The sequence below is a fragment of the Protomyctophum parallelum genome (genome assembly GCF_964188405.1).
Source record: "Protomyctophum parallelum genome assembly, chromosome: 11".
Taxonomy (NCBI): domain Eukaryota; kingdom Metazoa; phylum Chordata; class Actinopteri; order Myctophiformes; family Myctophidae; genus Protomyctophum; species Protomyctophum parallelum.
In genome coordinates this window covers 4,351,916-4,376,157 of record NC_139707.1, presented here as the reverse complement: position 1 = coordinate 4,376,157, position 24,242 = coordinate 4,351,916, and the positions used below count along the sequence as shown (strand labels likewise).

The following is a 24,242-nucleotide window of genomic DNA, read 5'->3' as shown; positions in this document are numbered from 1 at the left end:
GCAGGTCAAGATGAGTTCTCCTCAACCAGCCGCTACTCTTTCTATTGGACATGAACCTGAAGACCTCCTGGACACCGGGACGGTTTCCCGGGGCACCAACACTGTTTCTGTTAAGCATGAACTCACAGCCCTCATGGACACCAGGAGTGTTTCCATGTGCACCAGCACTGTTTGTATTAAACAGGAACCCGAAGACCTCCCGGACACCAGGACTGTTTCTATTAAACAGGAACCCGAAGACCTCCCGGACACCAGGACTGTTTGTATTAAACAGGAACCCGAAGACCTCCCGGACACCAGGACTGTTTGTATTAAACAGGAACCCGAAGACCTCCCGGACACCAGGACTGTTTCTATTAAACAGGAACCTGAAGACCTGGACATCATGATTGTTACTATTAAAGAGGAATCTGAAGACCAACTGGACCCCGGTAAGTTTAACTAGTTTTACCGAATTATTCAATGATGACTTGTGTGTGTTTCCGCTTATGTATTTGTTACACCAGCATTACTGTTGTGAAGCAGTCCTTTTTCAGATTTTGCTAATATAAGTTTTTAAAAGGAGCAATGCCAATTTCCATTTGGCAAAGAGACACAAGTAGGGAGATAAGTGCTTTGGTGAGAATGTCACAATAAAACAGGAAACACTGGCATGGAAAAGAAATGTAACATTTAATCATTTTCTCTCATTTTCTCATTTTGTCTAGACGTCCTGCACCTCACTGTGTGCAAAGAGGAGGTTTCCGCTGAAGAGGAGGAGAGGATCCGAAGTCTGGTCAAGGAGGAACCAGAGCCTCATCAGGAGGAACCACTTGGGACAGAGCCCGTAGCCAGCACCTCAAATGAACCCATGGAAACACAAGCTGATGTAGAGGGCTCTGAGCCAAACGGCAAGGACCTCTCTTCACACGGCTCTGAATCAGATGTCACTGAGGACAGCGATGACTGGCCTTCACACTGTTCTGAATCTGACACTGAAGAAGAGGGTGATGAGTGGGAGGAGACCATGGAAGGTCGGTCTGCTTTAAACGCACTGAAATCACACAAACATGTGGAAGGACAAAGAGTGTCTTTGAGCAACACGCTGCCCCGGGACCTGAAACCGTCGAAGCAAACGCCCTCCAGGAGGAGTCACACAGGGAGACAAACGCCCTCCAGGAGGAGTCACACAGGGAGAAAGGAGGAGTCACACAGGAGGAGTCACACGGGGAGACAGCGCTTTAGCTGCTCAGTGTGTGCGAAAAGTTTTAGTGCAAAGCGAGTTCTTAAGAGGCACTTGATGACTCATACAGGGGAAAAGCCCTTTGCGTGTAAAGTTTGTCACAGAAGCTTTAACGAGAAGGGAAATCTCAAGAAGCACATAAGGATACATACAGGGGAAAAACCCTTCAGTTGTACAGTCTGTGGCAAAGGCTTTTGTCAGAAAAGTAACCTGGGAAAACACTTGAAGACTCATGAAGAGGATAAGCCTTTTAGCTGTGAGATTTGTGCCAAGTCTTTTAGTTTAAAGCAAGTTCTTAAGAGACATATGAGGACTCATACAGGGGAAAAGCCCTTTCGCTGTAAAGTTTGTGGCAAAGATTTTGGTCACAGTGGACATATGAAAACACACATGCGGATTCATACTGGGGAAAAACCATTTAGTTGTACAGCTTGTGGCAAAGGATTTACTGATCATGCAAATCTGGTGAAACACACTAGGACTCATACAGGGGAAAAACCCTTTAGTTGTAAAGTTTGTGGCAAAGGCTTTGGTCATCATACACATCTGGAGACGCACATGAGGACTCATACAGGGGAAAAACCCTTTAGTTGTACAGTATGTGGATTAGGCTTTAGTCAAATGGGTAATCTAGGACAACACATGAGCACTCATAAAGAGGGGAAGCCCTTTACCTGCACAGTTTGTGGCAAACACTTTGCTCGAATGAGCAGTATACCAAGACACATGAGGACTCACACAGGGAGAAAACCTTGCAGCTCATAGGTTGCTGGTAGAGTATATTTCTGTCTGGGTAGCAGTGTTGATGTTGTCGACTAAAATTATGACAATGTTCGACTACCTTTTCCGTCAACAAATACAAATGACTCAAATGTTAGGGAGGGATCAGTGGAGAAGAGATCCAGTTGAACTAAAATAAGTCATTTTATGTTTGGTTGCACTCAGGTGTTGCACTCTGTATTAGCCGGCTATTTCCAGCATGCAACCAAGTGTAAAATCTGCCATTACGACGCCATCAAGGCCTGGCAAAATACATTCTAAAGGTAGACTAAAACTAAAACATTGACTAAAGTGTGACTAAAAAACGCTTTGCTTTCATTTATATTGTAATGGTCAGTGTTCCGAGCTGGAATCGACCCCCATTCTCCAACCCAGCAGACCCAATGAAGCAGTAACAAGTAAACAAACTATCTCACGTGAGGAGCGAGTCGCAGCCGAGTTTTTGGAATCACTACTTTACTACATTTTCTAATAAATAGTTAAGGCCAACAATTATGATTTCATGAAAAAGAGGAACTAACCAGGTGCTCAACGGAGATAGCAAAACGTGATAATGATTAAAAAAAAGTGCTCACACGGATTCCCATTATGTGTTTTTCTAATGGGGAAAAAAATCTATATTATACTGTACCTGTGGCAGTTTATTGTTATTTATTTTTGTTAATTAATAAAGGTTTCAGGTCCTTTCCATTTGTGTGCTGTGTGCTGTTTCATTACAGAAATGTTATCAGAAAGGTGTCCAGATTTGTCAGGATTTTAAAAGGTTCAACAGACACGTCACAAAATATATTGGTTGGGTTGATCTTTAACCCATTCTGAACGGGCACCCATTTTGGTGTTGGCATCATGTTATGCTTTAGCTATTGAAAAATAGCAGATCTACAAGCTCATATCGCGCCACCGAGTGGCGCGATACGAGCTTGTAGGTCTGCTATTTTTTGAAAAAAAATCGAAGAACGACTGACATTTTTAGAATCTGATCTCAGGTCAGAATGGGTTCATCAGACCAGTGTGTGTCCAGTGGAAAACTCGTATGAATACAATAACACAATACAATAACAGTTTTAAATCCAATTTTTATTCTGACCCGTCCACAAAAAGGCCTAGTTGTCCTGACCCCTTATCCATCATTTATACTGTTATTCATCCTATAGTACTCCCAGTCAAATCACAGAACATGCTGCCACATGCAGTGAAATAAAATCAACTAATGCAACGGAAATTTAAATCAGGTAAGGTTAAATAAAGCTCTGTAGGGCAGGTGTAGTTGGACGTGTCTTGAAGTTTGTCATCATGCCCATTCATCAGAAATGGATTGAGGAAATGGGAAGAAAATAATTTGTTGATTTGCACAGGCGATTTGATTTCCCTTGTGCGTGTGTGTGTGTGTGTGTGTGTGTGCAAGAAGACTTGTTTTCTTATGGAGCGGGTTTGTTTGCATGTTGTAAACAAGGTAACTAAATTATTATGGCTAATGTGTTCTAATGGTTTGCCTCCATGCACTGAAAACCTGTTAATAGCACATTGAATTGCTGTGCTAAATGCATTCCTACTATTCGGTGCCATTTTCAGCCTAGTAACTTTTTCCAAAACTAAATATTTTGTACAGGATTTTTCTTTTTTTCCACTGAAAGGGGGCATGTTCAGCTGTCAGAAAAACACATTTGTCCAGCTTTAATCCATTATTTCCATATCCATATCCATTACACTGTAACTGGGGGGACATTTTATGCTAAAGATGGCCATCACTCCTCATGTAATGAAGACTATGTTAGCACATTGTAAGCACAAAGTAAGACTTCATATTTTTATCAACCATTGTTACGACCCTATTTTCAGAATGATGAACATAAAATTTCCTCTATAATTAAGTGTAACAGGGTAGACATGTTATGCTTTGCCACATCAGTAATGCAACCTAAAACATCGAAGAGGAAAAAAACGGCAAATTAAACAGTGATACTTCTGTATAAGTTTATATAAAAATATATGCTGCTTTCTGAAGTCATGTGGCTAGAGAAATAGTCATGACATTTACAGGTGGATTTGCACCAGTGTAACGGGGGATTTGTCAAGTCCTGGACAAACATTGATTTCAAGATTTTAAGCATTAAAATACATTTATCATAATTGAATTTATAACATTTGGTGAGAAACATTAGAACTACACTATATAGCCATAGGCCTAATAATTTTGATGAATTATATTTGTAACTGAAGCTGAATAAATTAACATGATGGGGACATGGCATTTTAGCTTACCTGTATTCAAAATTCAATTATTTATATTTCATTTAATACCGGATGACTCGCCCCTGTGCTTGCCTGTTTTTCCTCCCGGAATTGTCACCAGTGAGGGGGATAACTTTGTAATACCGGTATGCTATTGGCTGTTTGTATTCTTTTTGGAAAAATATAAAAAGATACTCCTGTAGAAAGGCTATATTATTTTACTTATATTGACCCTATAAACAATTTAGTATCATTTAGTATTATGTAAGGTTTTGCACACTCAAATGGTACCTCGTCAGATAATCCCCACATAGCCTACAACAACTTCTGTGAACAGACTTCAATGTAGTAGCTTTTCATAAATTATATTTGTACTTAGGCTGTCTGCTGTCATAAAAGTTTATAGTTAGAGAAATTCAAAGTCCAGCCGTCTGCTGTCCAGCCTCTCCCACCCCTCACTGGGGAAAGTTCTGGGAGGAAAACAGAAACGGGGCGAGTCTCCTTGTTACTGTATAAATCATTGTTTTCTGTGGTACAGAGGCTTTATTTAGTTTAATACTATGGTAGATAGCTTTTTGTAATTAGTGTTTTTGCTTTATATTTACACAAGATATGCTGTATTATTATGTCATGGGACATGGGGACACAAATGGCCCAGTTGCCCACAATTCATGCCGTATTATTGCAACTTGCAATCAACCAGCGACGATACAACCAATAACCACAGGGTGGCAGTGTTGACTAACAAATGACAACAAGACACTAGTCCTGTGGTAGTGAGATATCAAAACAGTCATTATAATTTATGAACATAGTTCTAATCTATACTGGCTTTGTAAATAACGTTTTTTAATTACTCAACATGCTGCATGTTGGGTACAATTTCACAACAGGCGGTACACAGGACGTTCTAAAGCCGCACGCGCAGTTTGTTGACAGAAGTTGCTCAGAGAGCATGTCAACAATAACCGTGGATTTATAGTTTTAAACAAAATCATGACCGAGTCCGAGACCAAGAGGATAATAACCCAAACTGTCCGTAGACGACGTGCAACATTGGTGAGTTGAAGCCGTTTTTGTTTCATGACAGTGGGCTGTTTAATGGAGCTTGTTGCAACTTGCAATGTTAAGCTTGCCTGAAATAATGTAATGAATTAGGCCTACATGATTTGAACCTTCACGCCACAGCGCCTTACTCTCTGCACGGCACCCTTCAACGTCTTGTCTTGTGTAAGTATGCCCACAACGAGGATACAAACGGGTTGAACTTGTTGTATAGGCATTAATACATATTACTGTTCAGTGTTCAAATCATGTAGTCTAAAAACTACATGATTTCAGACCAATGAGACCATGTTCAAAAGCACACATGTTCTCTTAATGTGTTTTACATTTTGGGACAAATACCCATTTTAACGTCGAGGTGCCCTGTGCCCATGTATTTCCAGGCCCTTTGTTTATAGCCTGGCTAAACTTTGTTTATGCCAAAAGATGTTCTCCCCAACAGCTTGTTCCAGTTGTGTATAACCAGAGCTGTCCAGCAGATGGCGCTAATGTGCATGGTTTACTGGCAGGATGTCCACAGTCCACACACATTTGACATATTTATTTGTATTCACATTTTACAAGAAATTTCTTGAACACAAACAATAGTGGATGCGCAAACTTGAGAAAACTCTACAACAAGTGCTTCAGATACAGATCACGGGTACAGAAAGCATCGCCTTCTCCATATATGGCGACTGCCAATTATTACAGACACTGAACAGAATTTTGCCGATGCCTTAGCTCTCGGCTTGGGCATGCCTGCAATCTGCAGGCCCCCTCACGACTGATTTGTGGACATTACCGAGGCTTCCAAATATGAACACAAGTAGTTTACATCTGTAGCCAAGCTGTATAATAGCATCCTTAAGACCTTGGTAAGGAATGCCTCTTCCAGACTGTGGTCAAATGTACATGCCACTTCCAAAATGGTCACTTCTCTACTGTCCTCATCAACAACAACAATATCTGGTGTAATAGCTGTGACATCTGAAAAAAACATAATTTTCATTATTGTGCATGAACATGGCAGTTGAAACACGTGAGTGCTTATATATTTTGGCAGATGATGAAACATATGAACTTATGTCCTTAGCTAATAGGTCAACAATTCTGTCGTGCCTAGCAATGTACATTCCCTATAGCAGCCATTACGAATATGTGACAGTGTTTCTGTAACTGGAGTGTGGTCATGGTGCAGACAATGAGGAGGAAACGTGTTAGGGTACCACAGAGAGAGATTGAGTCTGGTTGGAAGGACCTGTAATCTGGCTTTGACTGTAAACGTGACTGCATAATTCTTGAATATTGTATGAGATACGGTGTGGTCTGCATCGGGAAGGCAAGCTAGCTTCCCCTGTAGTCCAGTGTTGTTGTTGTTTTTGCTGTTGTAACATTATAAGGTACCTCCGTGCATTGACTGATGATACATGGTGTTCCGTATCAATTACAGTATACAGTACTCCTTACTGAGATCAAACAGTTGGTAATAATGTCCTCAGAAACTTCTACAGATTCAGAGTCAGGTCGAACCCAGCATAGAGATACTCCAGTTCTCACACAGTCACAGAGGTCATTGAGGTCAGGCCAATCTGACGACACCCCAAACCCAGTAGCATGTGAGTCCATTTTAAGGTTGGGCTTTCTTTAAGGCTCGCCCTCTGCTGCCAGTGGCACTTTACGCCGTTTCATATCTAGAAACAGAGATGATCTAGCAAGTTCCCTGACAGTCGTGTCATCACTGTTTAGCATGTTTATCAAGTGAGCCAGCCTTGTGGCGTTATATATCCACTCCACGTTTGGCACGCCAAACCCACCGTCCTGTTTGGACTGGAAGATAATGTCTCTGGTGGTGTGGGTGTTGAGCCCGAACCACTTCCTCACAAAGTGAACTACATTATCGTTTAGATCACTAAGTGTTTTACATGCCAGATGGACGTTGGAGAAGAGGTGTTGTACTCTAGTCAGGGCAACCTGCCTAATAGCCTCCAACTTCATCAGCAGTGGTAGTGGTGAAGCGTCAATCAGGTTCAGCCTAGCTGTAAACTCAGATGTTATGTACTCAACCTCTCTTTCCATTCCCCTGCTATATTAAATCTATGCCCTAGGTAGTTGTATGACTCATGTAGGTCATACACACGTATGCGCTGTGAGTTGATGGTGAACTCAGGGCTTTTGTCAGCCTTAGACTTGTACCAGCGGTTGCCACCACTACGCCTCTAGTAGAGAACAGCACACTTAGTGTGTTTTGCCTCTAGACCGGACCAGTCTAGAAATCTATCTGTTCTAGAGAGCATGTTTTTAATAACGCTCTCTTCCCGAGAGGCTAACTGTACGTCGTCCGCATAACGTGGACGGGGTTTGGGGACAGCACATTGGGTGGGGCACAGTCACACAACCACTTAATCCACCCATTGATGGCAAGAACAAAGTTAATGGCACTCCATGGGCAGCCTGTTGTAATGCCTACTTGGAGAGGTATCGGGTCTGTCAGCTGTTTCCCACAGATGACTTGTATGAATGATGTTTCATACACATCCCTAATAATGTCAATAAATACCTCAGGTAGATGTATTGATTCTAAGGCATTAATCATGACATTATGGGTCCGAGAACCAAAAGCATCGCGAAAATCCAGGAATACAGAGTATAATTTACAGGATTCATGTTTAAAATCATCGATCCCAGTTTTAAGACACAAAACATGTTCATTCATCCCCTGTCTATTTTCACACACACACAAACACACACACACACACACACACACACACACACACACACACACACACACACACACACACACACACACACACACACACACACACACACACACACACACACACACACACAAGGGTTGGAGGTCGCCTGGTTGAGGCCAAATAGAAATATTAATGTGGGTGTCCTGACTCCTTCCTTGACATGGAAATGTTTGAGAACCACTTCTTTAGTTGGTCTGAACTTTATAATGGAATCAATGAAGGACGTATACTGTGTGTGTGTGTGTGTGTGTGTGTGTGTGTGTGTGTGTGTGTGTGTGTGTGTGTGTGTGTGTGTGTGTGTGTGTGTGTGTGTGTGTGTGTGTGTGTGTGTGTGTGTGTGTGTGTGTGTGTGTGTGGCAACAAGTCAACAGCTCTGACATTTAAGTGTCTGTCTGTCCCAGCTGCTGCTGTCTGTCTGTGTAGGGCCAGGAAGGGGTTGGGGGGGGGGTGAGGTGGCACGCTTTTCAAAGTAACTCACCTCACCTGATGTGATGTGAAACGACACCAAAACAAACCAGTGTGGTCGTGGGAGAGATGCGTACAAGTCGCAGTACCCTAATACCCTATTGGTCATTTTTTTCCAGTGGAAATAACCTAGAAAACAGAGTCGTATTGTAATCGGGTACTAGACTATTTGACATTCAATGTTCTTTTTCCACAAATTAGTCTTGGAAAAATGGGTCTCGTCTTAATGTCTTATAATCAGTCGTCTTATATTCAGCACAATACGGTATTTAAAAAAACCTAACCAATTTAGACCTGAGGCCGATTCTAACAGTTTTCTGAAAAACCGTTTCTATGTCAGTGGTGCTCAACCTTTTTTCATGTCAAGGACCCCCAGAATTATATGTATTTGGCCGCGGACCCCCATCTGAAAATATGTTGTTCGATGTGACGATTTTCACTCCAAATGACTCGATCGGTGATCAGCAATTTAACCGATCTGGAGAAACCGATCTTTTATGCCATTTAGGTGGTATAAAAATCAATCAGATGTATAGTATAATATCGTTTTGCATCTTTGTGACAGGCCTAAACGTTCTCCCCTTCCTCCCCACACACACACAGGAACAGTTTTGACATATCATCATTTTGGAAATATTAAAATTTTACACACAAGATCAGTATCGGCCGATTGTGAGAAAAACAATCTGTGATCGAATCGGTCCCAAAAGAGCTGATCGGAGCACCTCTATTACAGGCTACTTGAGTATTAGTACCGAAGTATTAGCATATCAAATCAAATAATCTAAATCTGCAAGGTTAGGTAACCTCTAGTAACTAAAGCTGTCAAATAATTGCAGTGGAGTAAAAGGTTGTCATCTGTAGTGAAGGGCAAATCTAAAGAACTGTATTTTCAGGCCGCTATGTGGCGAAGCCTTCCGCGTGCATAACAGAAGTCCCGGAAAAGACGCCGCGTTGTGATGATTGGCCAGTAGACAGTCACTTGAGTGGCAGCGAGAGATATGGGAGTAGTCGCATGAGTGACGTCACTTGCGGGCAGCGACGCAGCGTGCCTTCAGCAAATGCCTTCAGCACTTGCGCTTGACTTCCTGCCTTCAATGGAGACACGTCACTCCAATGAACTGCAGCGGCATGAAATGAGGCATCTATTTTTGAGTGGTGTAACCACTCCTACAACCAGCAATGTCCGTGCGTATGTGGCCTGAGCACGAGTATATGACTATTAGTAGAAACAGAGAGAGAGAGATAGTATTAGTGCTGCCTGTTGCCTGCTAATGAGAGAGAGAGAGAGAGAGAGAGGAGAGAAGGGGGGGGGGGGGGGGGGGAGAGAGGGGAGTTGCACCACTAAGTTCACACGGGTGTGATTTAAAAAAGGTATATATCTATGGTGTTAAACACCACTGTGAGTGACAGTGCACCCCCACACCACACGGTGTGTAATTTAGGTTTTTGTGCTGTGATTGTGAACTGTTGTCATGGCAGACCCCTGAACAGTGCTTGTGCCAAGTTTGGTACATGATTGGAGCAACAGTGTGCCAGCCTGTGGCCCCCCTGGTGGCCCCAGCCTGGGGCCCCTGGGCCCCTGTGGCCCCTGGTGGCCCCGAAGGCCACATGTGGCCCCCTGGGTGTGACTTTTATTTGTCTTCATGTCAGATGGGGCTGTCACGATTAAACAATCTAAGTTGACGATTAATTGTCACCCAAAATATTTGTGAATAACAACTTAATTGTGTTTTTTGCATTGAACATTGTTACGTTAAAATCTGTATTTCTGTTTGCCTTCGTAATCACACATAGTCTTCGTAATCACACATTGCACGGCACAGATATGACAAATAACTTGAATATACAAAAAAAAAAATCTCTGACACGTTTAATATTAAATTAAACTTGGAGCAGTTTGTGGCCCCTGGTGTGACTAATTCACATGGCAGACCCCTGCACTCAGTGCAGATACCAGGGCAGTGCGCCTGACAGGACCCCGTCATTCATGCTAGTTATGGTTTTATAGGCTACTATCTTAAGACACCTGGTAATTTTGGGTGGTGAGGTGACAGATGTTACTGGTGTTTTAGACTGGAGTCAGTCGACCCTCAGATGGTCACTACAGTCACTATGCTGTACTGGTTAGCAGCTGGTTCACAGATGAGTTGACTTCACTACTGTACTGGTTAGCAGCTGGTTCACAGAAGAGTTGACCCTCAGGTGGGCACTACTACATGGTTAGCAGCTGCATGGTTAGCAGCTGACACACTACAACTCTGTACCGCTGTGGTCATTATCATTAGCAATGAATCACTTTACTTCAGAGATGAGTAGTTCCCATTAACCTGTGTTCTTTGGAGACCCCCTTTTTTTAGATCGGATCGTCGGACACGGCAGGCACACACATGCACGCACACTGTGACACAATCTATGCATTACGTTCCGAAGAACAGCTTGAAAAGTATGGACTCTTGCAGTCAGTACTTTTGGGAACCACTGCGTATAGATCTATATTGTAGACCAGTGTTGTAGGCCAGTGGTTCTCAAGCCGTGGCAAACCCTCATAATAATCATATTAGAACTGGGAAGGCGTTTCATTTTTGCTTGACTGGGAAATTGGGAAAATAGGGCCGAAACTCTGTGTGGATTTTGTCTTTTATTTCATATTTTTTATAGAGGGATTGATAGTAGGCTGACAGGAAATGGGGAGAGAGATGGGGGAGGTGACATGCACTAAAGGCCGTCGGGATTGGGAGTCAAACCCACGGCACACTGCCAGACTACTGAGCCACGACCCAGGCCCTCTGACCAATATTTTGGCCCATGTTTGATTACTTTTTAAGCAGTAATGGTCCCTTTTCTTTTTTTATATGTATTAAAAGCAAAAGGGTCTTACATGTCCTTATAATTGTCACCTCACTGTCATTTGGGGACCCCCCCTCCCCAAAATCATGTGGGGACGTCACCCACAGATTGAGAGGCTGACACTGACAGTAGGCTGCTCTCTCTCTCCCTCTCTCTTTATAGCAGTTTTTAGGCAGTAGGATTTAGTGCCATACGCAGCTGTCCCTGACTGTGCGCTGTGACACCTGATCCCAGCTAGCATCGGGCCGCACGGTGAAACCCCCCGAAACAGAAATGGCCTGGCAATGTGAATCACCCTCCCCCCCCCGTTCTCACTGTCTCTCTCTTCTCCTCTTCCTCTTCACACCTATTTTTCTCCTATTTCCTTCCATCCTTCTTTCTTTCCCTCCCTTCAGTTCTCTCTCCTATGGTTCCATACCCACTGTCTCTGTGAATTGAATACATTGATATGATTAATTGAATACTTTATCGGCAGAAATGTAATCATCAGTACGGGTTACAGTCAAACACACTTCCAATGGGATCACCGTTGGTTTGTGTGGTTTTTGTTTCCATTCAGGTCCTGGGTATTCAATTCATAACCATGACGTGAAAAATAACAACAAAATTCAAATCATCATAAAAGGTAAAAAATAACATATGTACAGTTTGGGGAACAAATAAGGGGGTTATAAGGAGGTGGGGGTAGTCCGTAGACTAAGGACCACAATGGAAATAATAACCCTTTATGGCTTTTTGTGTTATCCTTTTAGCACCTTTTGTATACATTCACACCACTGTACAAACTATTAAAGTAGTCAATCTCTCTCTGTCTCTCTCTCTCTCTCTGTCTCTCTCTCTCTCTCTCTGTCTCTGTCTCTCTCTCTGTCTCTCTCTCTCTCTCTCTCTCTCTCTCTCTCTCTCTCTCTCTCTCTCTCTCTCTCTCTCTATTACATTTTCAATTGAATTCAAAGGGGCTTTATTGGCATGAGAAAACATATGTTTACATTGTCAAAAGTGGAACAAGTTACAAAACCGATCTCTCTCTTTCTCTCTCTCTCTCTCTCTCTCTCTCACGCCCCTCCTACCACTCTCTGTAGTCCCCCCCCCCCCGCCCCTCCAGGGTTGGGCAGACAGAAATAACCTGACGAGGGGTCAGTGAGAGAGTGGTCACATTTCTCTTCACATCTGGCTCACTGTGTTTTCATTTAGATTCAACACCTTTTTCATTTCCAGGAACGCCTGGCCTGCTGTTTGATATGCATCAGGTCACAGACACCCAATAATGATATGATTTTTCACCTCAGGTTCTCTCTGGTTCTCAACCTTTTCAGGCCGCAACCTTAAATAATCATATTTTAACCCTAAGGCCACGGTCTGTGTCATTTTATAGCTTTTAACCACTTTAACCATTGTTTTAAACTTTAGCTGTTGAAGCAGATCTCCACCTCAGTGCCGCGACACGAGCTTGTAGATCTGCTATTTTTGAAAAATCGTGAAAACGTGGTTAAATATTTGAATATATATTCTTTCACAGCTAATCCTTTTTATATTTATATTTATATTTTGCTTCTGGGAGGTCCCTGGAACAACATATTTTCAGATGGGGGTCAGCGGCCAAATAAAGATCATTCTAGGGGTTGAATGTTGAATCTGGCCTCGGGTCTAAATGGATTAACTGGGGACCCCCAAAAACAATCATATTTTTAATTGGGGGACCCCCGACTCTGACAAGCACTGTCTTGGAATTGTATGAGTTGAGGCATTACATTTTGTTTTAGCCGATCTACAAACTTTTAACGCCTCATGTTGCAAGGGGTTGTGAGCTTGTATTTTTCTTTCTTTCTTTCTTTCTTTCTTTCTTTCTTTCTTTCTTTCTTTCTTTCTTTCTTTCTTTCTTTCTTTCTTTATTTCTTTCTTGTAGCTTCTGTAAAAACCTCCACACAACAACCACTGCAGTGGGTGCACCACCACCACCACAGCTGTCATGTTTTCTATCACTGCTTCTCAATGTGGGGTCTGTGGACCTCCGGGGTCCTCGAAGGGCTCCTTGGCTCCTAACTAGCACTTGGTTCCTAACTATATATCAATCATTTAGATATGTAGTTAGGAACCAAGTGGACCCTAATGGGTCTGTAACTCTTGAGAGTGTACAAATGGAACCAAATGGATCAATTTTGGTTCCATTTGTACAGCTCTCAGAGTTAAATTGACACTGAAGATTTTACCGATTTAGATTAAAACAAATATATAAATATGTATCAATTTGGGGGCCGTGGCCTAATGCATATCAAACACCCTTGAATTTAAAAAAAGGTTGATAATCATTGTTCTAGATTGTTTATTGAGGCGATAGCAGACAGCAGAGATGTGTCTTCAAGCGATGCTCTCAGTCTTAATTCACACATTATGCGGATTCTTCTCACTGGATCTCTTCTGGCTTTGTGTCGACAACGACACCTCTCACCTCCTCAGCACACACACCTCCTCCTCCTTCTCCCATTACAGCTGCTGCCATTTGACCGCAAAACAAAACATTATTTTCAAAGATGCTTTGAAATGGACCAAATAGACAAACTAACACATCATCACCTCTGTTTTAATCTGTGCCCTAATTCCTTTGTGCGAAAGTAACCGAGTGCATTTTACTCAAGTACTGAGTAAGTAGCTGTACTACTACAAGCTACTTTTACTTTACTTGAGTGTGTTTATCTATCGATGTTCCATACTTTGTCTACTTACTTTGTCTATTTAGATTAAATTACAAAATATACATGATTAAATAAGCGCTATTTTATACGATCTATTCAAAAGCAGCAGATTTAAAATCTCACACCATTTCGCGACACGGCAAGTTGTGAGCTTGTAATGTAGATCTGCATTATTTTTAAAGAAGTGTCTGCTTTTGGTACTGTAAATACATACAATGTTAGTTAAGCTATGTTACCTAAAATAGCCTCATATACCGTGTTACAACGCATCGTGACATGTTGTGTACTTTTACCACTTGTACCATAGATCAGCTATTATTGGACAGTGTCTCCACATTAATGGTCAAAAACCTCCTAAGCTGTATTTGGGTAAAGTGATGATAATATACGAACACATTCAAGTAGCTGACAATGTATAAAGTCACTGTACACTACTGACTTTGATGAGGCAGTATTGTTGTTCTAAAAAACATGTTTTTTCCCCTCCCTGAAAAAGTGAATATTTTGGTTTCTGCCCGACAGTAAAGTAACAGTTATTATTATTATTATTCATGCAGAAGGCACATTCTTTTTTATGCTTTTTTGACATCCTGGTTACTCTAGTAAAATTTCAATAAAAAATGCATTGCCTATAATGACATTCACATGATGGGAGGATCAGGTTGAAAGTGGCTAAATACCCTTAACGTTCACTGAAGTGTTTGTATCTGTTAAAGCGAGTTGGTCTTGAGGTCCCTGTCGACCATTCAGTGATTCCTTAACAGTTTGGGACCCATCTTTTATGGGTCGCGAGTAAATATCCCTTTATTTTTGATATGTCAAACATTTTACAAAAAAGGGGGGAAAATTTTTTTTTTAAAAGGAAAAAAAAGAAAAGATGAAACTATTGAAAATAGCAGCTCTACAAGCTCGTGTTGTGAGCGGCTATTCTCACTAGTTTGGGACGGGTCACACATTTCTTTTTTCAAGCTAAAAAGTTTGGGGACAACTGTGTTAGAGCAAGTTAGAGCAAGGGTCCAGGGGGCACAACCCCTTACACAGGTCATTTGTACACTCTTGAGTTAAACTGATACTGAATAAGTTATTCAGTATCAGTTTAACTGAATAATGTACATTGGGGTTAGGGATGTCTATGAGTTTCCATGAGTATCAAGCCTGCACGTTTTCATTACACTGCCAGAATCTTTCCTGCAAAGATAATTAGCATAACTTGCTGGAAGGAATGTCAATGGGGGAGACCGTTTTCACATGCCCTCCTATTGGCTGCTATGTCACCATTTGAATGTGTTTATTTTCTACCGTAAAAGTCTAGTACTAAGTTTAACCTCTTGGGAGAGGTGGCCGTAAGCACGCCACAAGATTCAGTGAATTTCTAAATCTCTACTATACTCCTGCACTTTGGCTCTGTGAAAACGGGTCTTCAGCTGTGGTTTCCATTCAGGTGTATTGTGATTGTTAGGGGACTTGATAACATCAGTTTAAACTTTGAACACATGGCCTGGTTGTCAACAGCTGTCCCACACCAAGCACCAGTGGTTTGGGCGCTGGGGTTAGGTGGAGTTGTTTTATTTTAGATTCAGTGAATTTCTAAATCTCTACTATACTCCTGCACTTTGGCTCTGTGAAAAACGGGTCTTCAGCTGTGGTTTCCATTCAGGTGTATTGTGATTGTTAGGGGACTTGATAACATCAGTTTAAACTTTGAACACATGGCCTAGGTTGTCAACAGCTGTCCCACACCTGGCACCAGTGGTTTGCAGTTCATTGGACTCATTAACCATAAACCCATACTATAGGCAAATTAATTGTACGCCCAATAGTTAAAATTGCCGATCTTACAAGATCACAAGTCACAGCACAATTTCTAATTTAGGCATTTAGCGGATGCTCTTAATCCAGGGTGATTTACAGAACAAAGACATGGTAATAGAGCACCTATGGATGGCTGCAATTCGAAAATGGCCTCTGTAAAATCTGAATCCCCCCCTCACTGTATATGTATCTTTTCCCTTTTTGCTTCCTATATGATGAATTCCTGTTCTGTTCTTTAGCTACATAGAAATGTCTATTTGTATGTCTCTAAATGTTTTGATGAATTTAACAATGTGGACCCTGTTGTAAACAAGTGTAATGCTTAATTGGGTCGTCCACTCACAGTTAACAGTCTTTGTATTGAGTTTGTGCTTGCAATGTACTGTAAATTCTGCAAACTGTTAATAAATATTTCAATCAATCAATCAAAAAGAGTGCTATGTCTACATAAAACACTATAAGTTACATAAGTTGAGCAACTTGAGCCTGTAAGGTCGTCGAGGCTAGGGCAAGTGCTACATGAATGCAACGTGTTGTGATCTTTCTTGTGGAACTTTCTTGTAAACATTTTCAGAAATCATTCATTCTCAAACTGGACCCCCATATTAATAATAAGTGTGTTATTTGGGCTGTGGACCCGCCCGCGTCTGAAAATATTTGGTGCCAGGGAGTAAAGCACCTATAAGAGATCACCCGTGTTGTTGAAAGTTAAAAAATGTATTTCCACCTCTTTCAAGATTTTTTCAAAATGTCTTGAGAATAGCAGATCTACAAGCTCACTCACTGCACATTGCTTGTGACGCGATGTGAGCTGTGAGTACGTCTGCTATTTTTACGTCTGCTATGATATATAAAATATTGGTCAAAGCGGTTCAAACTAATTGTGATGCTATATTAAAAAAGCCTGTATACAGTCGCCACGACTGATTTCAGTCATTGGGATTTCACAGGAGTAGGCCTTCAGAACCATCTCTTGTACTGAATATACATCTGCAACTCAACTGCCACGTGCTGTGAGCTTGTAGATCGGCTATTTTCAGATATTAGTTGTTTGTTAGTTGTTGAAAGAATACAGAAAACATGTTCAGAAGTATCTTCCGTAAAACTGTAATCCTCTCGGATATCATAAAATTAAAGCCTCAATCTAGAAAAAAGAGTATTGCGTCTAAACATCACATAATATTAGTTCATTGTTTAGGAAACCTTCATGCTGTTTCCATTTCCACAAGCATGGGGGGGGGGGGGGGGTCCCCAGGCCCCACGTTCAGAAACAAGTAGCCACCTTCCTTCCTTGACACTGCTGCTGTTCCAGGTGTGATGACCCCCCCCCTCCCCCCCTCCTCCCTCTGCAGCTGTGAGACCTGTCACCCTCCAAAGTCATTTGATCAATGATGTCACAAGGTAAGGTATGTGTGACATCATTGGCCTTTAACTTAACATATCAAAACCCACTGTGGCAAAGCCAGGTTTTTAGGCCACCCCCCCTTATAGATGACCAGAGGCCATGATGATGATGACACTCACTGACCTCATTCTAATCTAAACACTTAGAGTTAGTGGTCTACACACCGGCTGGCTCACAGTCACTACTGGACCTACTAATCCCATTGTTTTTTATACCTTGGAACCTTGGATACCTGGGCTTCAATAACCATTTGATGCTTAGTTTGCTTGCTTTTTCAAAGTATTTTTATAAGTATTTATTTGATACGGATTGTGAGATGGAAGAGAACTCGTCTTTTTCCTCCTTTACGTACACCGATACGCTGCATACCGTTAGTTCAACTTCACCGTGTTCGAGTCCAACTTTACCGGAGTCCCCAAGGACCAGCTGGAGCCACGACGAAAGGTAAAACAAACTGTTTTTTATTATTTCCAGTGGTGGACAAAGTACACCGTACTTACTCAATTACATGTACTTTGTACATTCTTATACTCAAGTATAAGAATACTCAAGTATTCCAAATTACACATTATTATTATTTTTTTTTAATATCAATGCATTGCAGTCAAAATAGTCAAAATCGCAAAAAGACGATCAGCAATTTAGCTTGTAGATCGGCTATCTTCACTGTATTTCAAATGGGGAGCAGGGTGGTTAATTCATAATGTATTTTTGTAAGTTTGGGTGACAATTTGAAAATCGTGAAAGTCATGGGGAAAAAAGATTACAAAAAAGTACAGTACTCAAGTAAATGTACTTACTGTCTGTAGTGTCCACCACTGTTTATTTCTAACTTGTATTGCAGTGTTTGTTTTAACTGTATTTATGCAACATCTTGTGGCGGGCCTACATTGATTTACTTGAGTATTTCAATTTTCTACACACTTCTACTCTCTACGCTACATCTTGGAGGCAAATATTGTACTTTTCTTTTACTCCACCACAATTATTTGACAGCTTTAGATACTTTACCAATTAAGCCCTTATTTTACACTTTGTCTATTCCAAAATGGCAGATCTACAAGATCTCAACATAATGATTGCATAATTTGATATCATGTCATGTAGTGATATCGTTTTATAGTGAACCCCATAGACCAGTGGTGCTCAAAGTTAGTGATATGGTTTTATAGTGACCCCCATAGACCAGTGGTGCTCAAAGTTAGTGATATAGTTTTATAGTGAACCCCATAGACCAGTGGTGCTCAAAGTTGGGACCCCTGGGGGCCCTCAGGAGTCCAGGGTGTCCCCATGCTTGATAGGCTAGGAACCAAATGGACCCTTTACCTTAGACTCTAAGGTAAAGGACTATAACTGAGTGTGCAACTGGAACCCAATAGACCTTTTACAGGACTGTAACTCTGAGAGTGTACAAACCCATGAGGGTCCATTTGGTTCCGTTTGTACACTCTCAGAGTTATGGGGGCCCGTCAGCCTTAGGCTGCATTCACATGGAATCAGGCAGACGGCATGTCATTTTAGTGGACGGGAGCAGGACGGTAATCGGAAAAGGACGCTCCAGCAGGTTTTGCCTGATTCCATGTGAATGCAGCATTAATGCATCCTTGAAATGAAGACGTTTTAGAAGCACACTGCCACACACACACACGCACACTGCTACTGGTTGCGTTACAAAAACTGAACGATTGTGTTAAGAAGTTATAAAGCTCTGTGTCCTCATAGTATTAAATAATCATTGCTAATAGAATAGCGTTGTTCGTTCAGTAACAGGGCTCTACAGGGTCTCCCTGTTGCCTGTATTTTTTTTAGGTGGGTTGATGCAAATTTCAGCCCACGGGGAGAACGAACCCATAGTGTTAATTTGTCTGCTCATTAAAAAAATGAAAAATAAAGATAAAGCTACATATTGAAGGTGCAGCAAGGTGGTTGTCTTTGGTTAAAATAATTCCTAGTGTATCCAATCAGGAGAAAGAACTCGTACAGCAGTGCATGGTTCCCAAACTGGTTCCCCGTGACCCAAAAGAGACATTTTATTTTTGCCCTGGACCCAACCTTGTGAAAATAGCAGATCTACAAGCTCACAATATGTCGCTTTGTGCCGCGTTGTGAGCTTGTAGAGCTTGTATCTATTTTCACTACTTATTTTCAACATTTTGTTTTTAATTAATGAAAGTGTTTGCTATTTTTGGGAATGTAATTTGTAAATGTTTTGAAATAAATACTTATTAAAGAACAAATATAGAGGGACCCACAAAACATGTGTCTGCGACACACAAATGGGTCCCGAACCAGTGTTTGGGAACCAGTGTCGTACAGGATACAGTATACATTTTAATGAGCAGACAACATTTAAACACTGTGGGTTTCGCCATTCTCCTTTATGGGATGAAATGAGCAGCAACCCACCTAACAATGCAGACCCCTGTTACTGAACAAACACTCTATTTACTATCAGGATACAGAGCTTGAATATAATGCAGTATATATATAAGCCAGTGACATAACCATTAACCAGTGACTGTATATGTAACAACCAGTGACATAGCTGTGTTAAATAGTAGTATATTCCCATAGTAATTAAGTTATTATCACCTATTTGAACATAAACAGGTAATTGCAGTGTGGTAAAGTTGTGTGTGTGTGTGTGTGTGTGCGTGTGTGTGTGTAAATACACATGTCCTCAGTCTTGTAACAGGGGTGTTGTCTGCTGACTGACAGGAACAGCCTCTTGTCTCCTTTTGGTCACCAACTAACTATTTAATGACTCAGGACCTCCGCTTTAACCTCTTGCATGACTGGCAAACTATCCCATAATTTATACAGATCACCTTTGAGGCCCGATTATAACGTTGAAAACAAATCAATGCTCAGACAGAGCCCAGACACAAAGTTGGAATCAAAGCTGTTATAACGGCAAGGGACAAGACCGGGGTGTGTGAGAGCTTGCATAAATGGCCGCCTTCTCCCATCATGCCCCGTGCATCCCGAGAGGGGCTGGGCCAATCAGGGCCCAGCCCTGTGCCGCTGATGCAGTTTGACCCCCTGCTATATAAAGGTAAACTACCATATTGCCACTTCTGAGCTGTCTGGAGCATTCCCAGCCTTGCCTCGGGTGTAGGGATTGTGAGGGAGAAGGAAACAAAACTACACTGGTGCGTCTACACTGTGTAGTTTTGTTTTTTGGGGGGGATTAACTTCGAGGCTCGATCGTTTTCTCACCTTGGATCTTTTCTGGAAAAGCTTTCTGGATATTGAAGGAGATTTGTTAACAATCGTCTGGGCTAAGCCCCAACAGTCCAAGGCACCCTTGTGGATACAAGTGAGTAGTTTTAAACTTGTATCCGTGCGCGCACACACACACACGCACACGCAAACCTTGTTAACAGCTATAATCTCTGCCTGTAACGGTGTTGATATGGGATACCTTGATGTCACTGCTGTCACTGACCATAAGGTCACTGTGATAAGACAGACAGACAGAGAGAGAGATGTTGTGTTGGATAATCGGTGCATCTCTGTGTACAGTATCTTATTTGTTGCCTATATGTCTTGCTTTCAGATCAGCGGCGATTGCTTTAAGAAAAACTTTCATAATGCGTGCAAATGGGCTGCAATGATTTGAGAAAGGCCCAGAATAGCCCTCTGATAGCATTAGAGTGGACTCTCAGCTGGGTGGCCATGGCTTTTTAAGGGAATCAGCAGCTAGGGGATATCAGTTGTACCTCCAGTTATGTGCCACATGGTGGCTGTCAATCAAATTTGGTTTGGGGCCTGGTGTGGGTGGGGGTGTGTGTGGGAGGGAGGGGGGGTTTCAGGGGTATTTTTGGCCACTGCCATATCTGTCGCACAGATTCCAATTAGATCATCAATCATTAGACATCGGAAGTTAAGCCAGGGCTGGGAGTTTTTTGATTATTAGTAATGGCTGTCTGATCATCTGGCCATTTGTCTGCTGAGAAGGACAGCGGTCAGGTTTTATGGGTGTTTGTCAGTAGCGTGAGAGAGTGAGCTAGTGGTGTCCATTAGAACAGATTCTCATTCATCACACATGCCTGTGGAACTTGTACTGTAATAAACATTGTGCTAGAGTCTAGTACAATTGTTCTCAAAGTTGTTTTTAATTCCCAAGCCCTTTAGTTTAGATTCATGCGTTAGATCACGGACCTCCATTTGATACCAGTTTTATCTCTGGGACCCCAATGTACACTGCAAAATGTTAATTTGACTTGAGACTGTACAGGTCCATTTGGTTCCATGTGTACACTTTCAGAGTTACAGACATGCAAGGGTCCATTTGTTTCCTGATGAGTCATTGAACTGCATTGGGGACCCCCTGGAACTCACTCAAGGACCCTCTGCGGTCCCTGGACCACACTTTGAGCACCAGAGTTCTAGCTGGTAAAATTAAGTCAAGAATGTCACAACAAGCATTATTAACATATACTCAGGTGAAAATATATGATACTTAATTCATGCTTTATGAAGAATGTACATCTAATGTACATGTACACTAAAGTTTATCTTTAGAAACGGATGCGTTTTGTATCACATTCAAGCACTACTTGAGTGTACTCAAGTACTACTTGAGAATACAATAGTATTCTTACATACTCGAATGCTATTTATACACTTACATTATGTTTTTAACATAGCTAAAGCAGTGTTTCTCAAAGTTGGGGTCCAGGGACCCTAGTATAGGGGTTCCTTTAGGGGGTTCCAAATGGACCATTTCAGGTCTGTAATGAGAGTTATAATGGGGAATGGGGGTCCTTGAACATTTTAGATTCAAAGTTTATAGAACCCTTTTAGAACCTTTTGATGGATGGACATGGTCGAATCTTTCGAGGGAGGAGGAGGAGGAGGGGTACAGGGACAGCGGGGGACAGGCCACGCTGCTATAACCGGCCACCAGTCGTCAGCCGGGCTATAACTGGCCTGTGTGTGTGTGTGTGTGTGTGTGTGTGTGTGTGTGTGTGTGTGTGTGTGTGTGTGTGTGTGCATGTGTGTGTGTGAGAGAGAGAGAGAGAGAGAGAGAGAGAGAGATGGTGTTATATGAGGCTTGGCTTCGAGCACATGCTCACATTCTGGCTGTAGATAGATGGACAGCAGTGGTGAAAGAAGTACTCGAGAAGTACTTACATTGAGTAAAAGTAGCAGTACCACAATGTATAGAAATACTGATGTGAAAGGCCTGTATTCACCCAGGGGACTTTTTTCATGTCAACGACCCCCAGAATTATCTGTATTTGGCCGTGGACCCCCATCTGAAAATGTGTTGTTCCAGGGACTCCCCCAGAAGCAAAGATTTGAGTTAAAAATGGTCCAATCGTTGTTAGATCTAGAAGCTCACAAAGGGTCACAATGGGGTGCGTTGTGAGCTTGTAGATCTAATAACCGAAGAAGTATAACATTAAGTTGTTAATGTATGTTGTAAATGTTCAAAGTAACTAGTAACTACCGGTAAAGCTGTCAAATAATTGTTGTGGAGTGAAAAATAAATAAAGTACAGTATTTACATCTGAGATGTAGTGGAGTAGAAGTATTAACTGTTTAAAATGTAAAAGTAAAGAAAAGGTACCTCAACATTGTGCTACTTGAGTAAGTGTAATTAGGTACTTTGCACCACTGGTACATAGACTTTGAATAAAAAACTAGTACAGCCATCATTAGTTGCCAGAATTGGTATTTTAAACAACACAGTTTTGTCTAATGTTCTGTTGGTATAACTTTACTAACTTAAGAGATATTCCTTATTTCAAGATTCCAGTGTGTTTGAATCTTGAAATAAATCCCATATATATATATATTTTTTGCATTGCTGATATTAGTCAAAAGCACGATATCAACAGGGCATTACTAGACCCATAACTGTGTTGTTGAAAGCACATGAGCATACTGTATACTGATTATAATAACTAATGTCATGTTCATTAATAAATGAATTCATTTAATGACGCTGATTGCTGTCTCTCAGTCTGGTTGCTAATGTGATTGTGGACGTATAGGGTCATATAGAATATTCTAATCAAAAGATATGTATAAAGTTAAAATAGATTACTTCCATAATTTAGACAGTAGAGGTGTGTGATTGCATTGGATTATCTTGGGCTGAAGACAGTCTAATTGTGTGTATTTTATATATGTAGCAGCATATGACACTGTTTGTCAACATTGGGTCAAGGGACCACCAGAGGTCAAAATTGACCTTTTTACAGGTGTGTGTGCACATTGACCCAAATTGAACCGTAAGGGTCCATTTGGTTCCATTTGTACACACTCAGAGTTAATTTAACAATGAGATTGCAGTGTCCTCAAGAGATGTGGCCTCGTGCATATTGCCAAGCTGTGGGTCCTTGGATTTAAAAATGTATGTCGCTCTGTGAATTGTACAAAGGCTGAGAATCCCTGAGGGACTGTGGAACATTTAGATTATACAAAGGCCATGTATTTTGTCATTGCGAACGCAGTGAGCCACTTACTATGACAGCAGGGGCTGAGTGTCTGTGTGTGTGTCACGCTGTGTGTGTGTGTCACGCTGTTACACCACCGGCCCGCCACCAGAGGGCGCAGCTGTGGCACGCACGCACGCACGCACACACACACACACACACACACACAGGGCGCAGCTGTAGCACACACACACACAACCACACACACACGAGCTGCGTTCGCTTCACGCGTTTGCGCGTCTTACTTGTTGTTAGAGTTATGTGCTTAGTGCAATCATGGATGCATTATTATTTAAGTGTTGGCAACTACTTATGTTTTGGACCTTTTCAGAATTAGCCACATGCCTATCAGATGAATATTATGGGCACAATAACTGGCTGTGAATTTATCGTGCGTCTCATAAGTGCTTGGAGAGTGTGCAGATAAAGTTGGTTGACATTGAGGCCAGAGGGCTATTATTAGTCCCTGGCCTGCTGTCATGTCTGGAACCATAAACACAACAGCCCTTTATAATACATCCAGGGCAATCAAAG

The 24,242-nt window shown here is 41.7% G+C and overlaps 1 protein-coding gene across 2 annotated transcripts in view; it reads left to right on the top strand.

The window, feature by feature from the left end:
- Positions 1-20,421: 20,421 nt before the first annotated feature.
- ttn.1 (titin, tandem duplicate 1) overlaps positions 20,422-24,242 on the top strand; it is a 166,829-nt gene continuing 163,008 nt past the window's right edge. For both annotated transcript variants that reach the window (XM_083777357.1, XM_083777356.1), the window contains exon 1: positions 20,422-20,578. The gene's annotated coding sequence lies outside the window, so the exon portion shown is untranslated. The remainder of the gene's footprint in view (positions 20,579-24,242) is intronic.